The following is a 6,643-nucleotide window of genomic DNA, read 5'->3' as shown; positions in this document are numbered from 1 at the left end:
AACTCACTCACTCCAGCTCACTTTGGCATCTCAACAACTAACCAACCCGTTGTTCTTTCAAAGCTGCATAGCAGCAACGCTTTTCTCACTGATGGCCTTTCTGCCGATCACTATTGAATCTCTTGTTCACACTGCTGTCTGATTTCTGTTTCTCCTAAGAGTGAGCCTTGCTCTTCAATTTGCAAGTGTAAGGTATGCTTACATATGTAAGTGTTAGAACTGGGATATCTGGTTGGCTAAGGCTTGCACAAAAGCCAGGCAGAAACCACCACTCTAGTCAGGGCAAGGGAGTTACACGCCAAAGGTAACCCCTGCTCACCCCCTTGGTAGCTTGGCAAGAGCAGACAGGCTTATCCCGGAGGCAATGTGTAAAGCATTTGCGCACGCACACAGCAACAACATCCCAGGCACAGTACAAAAGGAACTCCACACAAGGTTATATACAAATAACTTTTGTATTGTCAAAACACATCAGATAGTAATCACACAATAAACATTGTACCAACTGGCACGGGCAATATTCACAAGGGATTATTTACACAGGACAGGGCCACGTGGGCCACTGTCAGGATCAACACTTAGCAGAAATAGCACTTAGAGTAACAATAGCACAAAATAACAATTGTAGAACACAGCCAGTGACCACTGGTAAAAGGTAGGTACACACTACGCAATACTAATCACCATAAGCATAGATGACGCAGGGACACATAAACTCACTAGTATAAACTATACTAGGCAAAACAACCTCCTAGGCATGAAAACACATTTAGGGGTATCACAGGCATAAAGGCATTGCACATTACGCATAACTCACATTAGGCCTAAACAGTATAAATAGAGTAGGCAATCTCCTCACTAGTCTAAACACATTAGACCCTACCTCCTAAGTATAACTCACATTTAGGGGCATAAATCACAGTGAAGAACAATTTCACTAACACAAACCTCCATAGGTAAAACCATCTCTAGAGGTATCAACACAGGGTGCGTAAAACATACTAGGTGCATTACATTTCCTAGCACCACATTTAAAGCATATATCCCTCACATTAGGGCCTTGTGTCCTACCCCCATACCAGCCCCCTGGCCAACTGGCCATCTCAAGAAGGGGCTCAAATACCCTGTGTCCAGAATGTCAGGGCGCGCTGCCAACGCAACGCCAGTTAGGGGTGCGCCACCGGTGCAAACCTAAACGTTGCAGCTGCCCCCTACTTTCTGGGCAGCTGAGACCCAGAACAGGGCCTAAACTTTGCAGCTGGCACTAAGTGCTGCGCAGCTGGGGAGGCCAAAGTAGGGGCGAAGGGAGTGTGACTCACTCCTAGGTTCACCAAGAACAGGTCCCCGGAAAGACAAGCCTAAACGGTGCAGCTGCCCACCACTTGCTGGGCAGCTGTAAATCAAATCTGCGGCATGGGCTCTCACTGGCCCTCAGGAATAACTGCGCCACAGGCTGGAACCCTCTGGCTCTGGAAATAACACTGAGCACATTGGAGCCCTGTAGGCTCTTAAAACAAATGTGCCCCAACGTTGGAGCCATCTAGGCTCCTAAAATACACATGCCCTCTAGAACTGGGGCCATCATGTCCCTTCTGGAGCACACGGCTCCTTAACTAAGTATGCCCTGCAACAGGGGAAGAAGAGCGGGCCCCCAAACATGGTGGAGCCATCTGGCTCAGAAAACTCGGGCGGGGGAGCCACCTCCGCTCCTTAACAAACATGCCTCCAAATGTAGGAGCGGGCCGCTGCACGACAGGGACGCTCAAGTGATAACACAGGCCCAGGAAATCCTTAGTAAAATGTTGGGGTGGCCCACTGCCATCCAGAGCCGCCCTAAATGCCCCCTTGCCACTGTGCCTCAAAGGCACCAACACACGCCCGAAGCCCCTAACCCGTCTCCATTTACCGGGCTGCTCCCCCGGGCAGGCGGCAGGACATCCTTTGTGCTCATGGTGGGGGGCAGGCACCGGCAATGTGCCTCGCGCCCCCCTCCGCTGTTCACTGCTGCTGGCCTCCATCTTCGGGGCAGCGCTTCCCTTCACCTGGATCCCCTCCTGGGAGCCCCGGAACTCGACCGGCACTCGAGGGGGCGGGGTAGGCTCCCGTCCTCCTCACACCACAACTTTCTGCCCTGCCACTGCGTCACTTCCGCTTCCGTCCAGCAGCCCGCCCACAACCAGGCGGGCCGCGGATGGCTGCAGCGATCTAGGCAGCAAATGAGGGGTAGGCTCCGTCTGTGACAAAAATTAAACGCGGGGTGTGCACCCGCTTTCGAGCTCATCAAAACGGAGTGGGCAACTGGTATATAAATAATTAAAGAAGCGGGGTGGCACCCGCCATAGAAATAAAGCGAAAGGCACCCACCACGATGCGGGGTGGGCACCTGCCGGTACATATAGGCAAATAAGCGGGGCTTCCCAAAGTGGGCTGCAGCACCGCGCTGCTCAGCCCATGCTACTCCCTTTCAGGGGAAATTAAAGAATAGCGCTTCCAGGCGCTAGATGAAGCCAGAAATCCGGGAATTGAAAGAAAAGCACTCCAAGGTACAGGTCAAGTCCTTAAAGTCCTGGAGGCATCAGGGATGCAGCGAAGCAGCTCCCAGGGCAGCCTAAAATCCACAGGGCTAGTAGTAGGGAAGCAAAAAAAGGGATCCCCGAAGTCCTCCAGGCATCCAGGGGCAGGGCAGGGCCCAGGGAGGCAAACCATCCCCTGGGCCCCAGCAGCAGCACGCCCCTGGTTGTTTCAAAATGAACACAAGAACATTTTCATGGGGTCACAGCCCCTCTTTTATACACAAAATCCCTTTGTCTCCAAAGGGCAGGCAAGGGGTGAACCAGTTGCAACTAGTTCTTGAGCACTTTGTTTTGCTCAGCCCCTCTGCCTATTCACAGGGTGGGTCAGGGACATCAGACACACCACAGGGGGTGGAACCAGCATTGTGGAGGGAAGGCCCAGCCCTGTTCAGATCCCAGGTGCACTCCTCCATGCCATCAACATGCAGATCTCTCCATTCACCACCAGGGCAGACCCATCCTGACTCCTGGAGCCAGGCACACCAGCCAGCTCCAGCCAATCACAAGCCAGACAGCCAATTTACATTCACTGCACAGACATGCCAACTTCTAGAAGTGGCACTTCCACACTAGACACATTAAATCCGCACACATCATCGCGCAGCATTTGATCTCATTAGTTCGCACATACCAAACTCGACCCTGCACTCCCCACACATCAGGAACTACCATGGACACACATATTCCCTATGCATTCCTATGGGAGGGCAGGCCACTCTCACCACACATACACAGAGAGCGCACACAGTTTACACTGGACCACAGTGAAAAAGTGCGCAGAGGCCTAAAATCACCAACACCAGGTTACAGAAACAGGCTAGGCAAATGCAAAAAGTTTCGGGGTGAACCTGCCAAAAGGGCCAAGTCCAACAGTAAGCATGTCTCATCTATGAAATATATGATAAAACACACTGGCTTCTGGAGTAAGACACAACTACTCAAAGAAAATTCTTGTTCATTCAGGCCTGGAATTCAAGAGTAATTCACCCCTAAGACATGAATAAGACACAATTACTTATAGAAAAAGATTTGTGAACAGTGGACATAGTGCATTTTCTAGGTATGGCTGTGACTGGATCTCAAAGCTTTTGCTGTAGTTTAGTTCTATTCGTGCCTTACATTCACCTGATTTGCAGTCCTGGAGGACTGTCTAATTCCAGATTTAGTAATGAATTTCTCATGCATTTGCAGGAGTAAGACATTTCAATCAAACTTTGTATTAAAAATGTCAGCATGTCTTATTCCGGGATATTTATGAGTAATCACACGTCTGGAGTGAGACAAAATTTCTCTCAGAAAATAGTTTTTAAATTAAGCCTGAAAATGCATGAGAAAGTCGTTCATGGAAATGCTTGTTTGAAAAGCCAAGTTTTCATTTTTTTTTCGAAAAGACAGTAGGTCTGGTTCATGGCAGATGTAATCTGGAAATTAATTCTGACTGCTGTGTCCTTCAGAAAAAAGCTGCATCCTCCAGCTCTGCTCTTTCTGTATCTAGGAATGATTAAGAGACCACAAAGAGCTGATATCAACGTTTTTGATGTTATATATCTAGTTATCTTGTTAATCAGGAAGTGAACAGCAACATTTTTTATGCTTCTAAATGCAAGGTACCAAGTTTTCAAATGAATGCGCTGAGTCAGTGGGAGCCAATGAACATTTTGTAGTTATCGGATTACATGAGTGCGTCTTGTGAGTTAAAAAATCAGTCTTGCTGCTTCATTCTGTATAACCGGAAGCATTAGGAGATCACTCTTAGGTAGCCCTTGAAAGAGGGCATTGGCATTATCTAGTTTTGAATAAACAACTGCTTGATAATGGGTTTAGGTGCTTCTAATGAGGGAATATGAAGTATTTTCATACGAAATACATATTGAGTGACTACCATGCCTATTGATGGTTTCAGGGTAAGATTGGAGTCACTAAAACTCCTATGCTTTTTGCCCGTTTCAGTGGATAATGATGCTGGTCTCATTTCTGAGGGGTCAGTAAGGATGGTTCCAGAAAGACACCTTGTTATTAAGAATTACAATCTTAGTTTTATCCGTGTTGAGTTTGAACTGATGACAATTCTTCCAATTGACTTTAAAGTGCATTGTGTCTTGAAATTCTAATTGGGATGCAGACGTTCCATCTAGACAAAGTAAGAGCGGTGAATCATTTGCATAGTTATATACCCTGCATCCCCTGGAGTCCAGTTATTGTATTAGGGGTTTGGCATATGTGTTAGGCATAAATTAACAATTAGGGCGATAGGGGTGAATGCCACATTCCGAGCCAACAAGTTTTGACACTAGCTAGCTGGACAACTAGAAATCGTCTAGACAGGAAGGATTTGAACAGGCTCAGTGTGGACCGCTGTAATACAGTCTGCTCCACACTATCAACCAAAATCCCATGGTCAACCTTGTTGAAGGCAGCAGATAAATAAATCCAGACCAGGGCAGAAACTGGTCCCTGTTTGTTATCCCATCGTATGTCATCAAATACTGAAAAGATGACTGTCTCTATGCTGGTATTTTCCGCCATATTGCAGGACCGGCACCATGGTGTACATTAATGTTCTTGCAGATGTTCTAAAAAGCATCAACAAATCAGAAAAACAAGGACAATACCAGGTTGTAATCCGGCCATGCTCCACAGTGATTGTGCGTTTCTTAACTGTGATGATGAAACATGGTTACATTGCTGAATTTGAAATCAATGATGATCACAGAGCTGGGAAAATTGTTGTGGACCTCACTTGCAGAATAAACAAGTGCGGTGTAATAAGTCCAGGTTTGATGTGCAACTGAAGGATGCGGAAAAGGGGCAGTACAATCTATTGCCATCCTCGTTCGTTTGGATACATTGTTCTCACAACAACAGCTGTCATCATGGGCCACAAGAAGCTAGGCGAAAACATACAGGAGGCAGAATCTTTTTTCTAAAATGTAAAAAGGCGGACCATGCTGTTAGTCACAGCAACCTATGTATCATTTTATTTGGAAATCAGGTCAGTTGAGCACATCACCACAGTGCAGTGCTAAGTTTTACTTTTCACTCAATTCAGTTTAATCTCTTCTTCACTCAAATCAGTTTAATCTCTTCTTCAAAGCACTATCTTAATAAAACATGTATATCTGTTTGATAACCTTTTACAACGCTACTGGAGATATTTGGGTATGTGAACTAAAGCTATGTATTTACTGGAAATTCCAGAATTAATCTGAGCGCGTTTTCTATGCAATAAGGTCTGTAGCTGCACAATACCCCTGAAAATGTTTTCCTTCAAACGCCTATCTGTTTTGAGATATTTCAGTCTTTTGCAGAATTTTACCAACTCACTATTTAAACGTTTCCCTCCTTCATAACATTTTTCAGTAAACTGTTTTAGATATGATGCAATAATACTTGTATTTACTATTTGCTTTGTGGTGCAAAATTATCAAAATGTTTGCGATGCCTTACTTTCTTGTTACTTTTTGCTCAACACCACATCAACTTGTGGTGTTTGGCTGCTTTTTAATGCATTCTCGAAATGCATGAATGCATAACTAAAAATTCTAGGTACCACGTTCATAATCATTCTCTGTGGAACATTATGGAAAGTGTTCCAGGTTAACTTTCAAAATAATCTCCTTGAACAATGAATATAACATTTCTGTTATGAGCTTAGCAATTCAGCAAAATGTCTCAGAACCTAAGGTTTTAAAATAGATGCTCATGAGCACAAGATAATTTATACATAAAACAGTCTCCTTTAAAGATGTGACCTGATGTTCAGACAGCCAAATTGGCAGTTTTCAAAGATGCTACTCAGAAAGGATGCTGTACAAGGGTACTGAATACTGCTTTACACTGCAGTATGTACATGCACTGCACTCCAAAAATTGTTATTGAATTCTGAAATATCAGTCCAGGAGGCAAATGAACTCTGAGCACAAGCCACATTTGCTTCCTGCATCTTTACTTCAAAGAGTTTCTCTCAATCAACAAATATTGACAATTTGTCACATCATTTTTCACATAACTCTGAACCGTGAGATTGTACATACAATATACAAAACACGTATGTTTTTTAAGCCCTAAAC

At 45.2% G+C, this 6,643-nt stretch overlaps 1 pseudogene; it reads left to right on the top strand.

Annotated features, from left to right (window-relative positions):
* Positions 1 to 5,116: 5,116 nt before the first annotated feature.
* LOC144820151 (small ribosomal subunit protein uS8 pseudogene) lies at positions 5,117 to 5,574 on the top strand (annotated as a pseudogene).
* Positions 5,575 to 6,643: the final 1,069 nt, after the last annotated feature.

This window comes from Lissotriton helveticus, chromosome 2_1 (genome assembly GCF_964261635.1).
Source record: "Lissotriton helveticus chromosome 2_1, aLisHel1.1, whole genome shotgun sequence".
Lineage (NCBI taxonomy): Eukaryota > Metazoa > Chordata > Amphibia > Caudata > Salamandridae > Lissotriton > Lissotriton helveticus.
The sequence above is the reverse complement of the archived record's forward strand: the minus strand, read 5'-3'. Positions and strand labels throughout refer to the sequence as shown.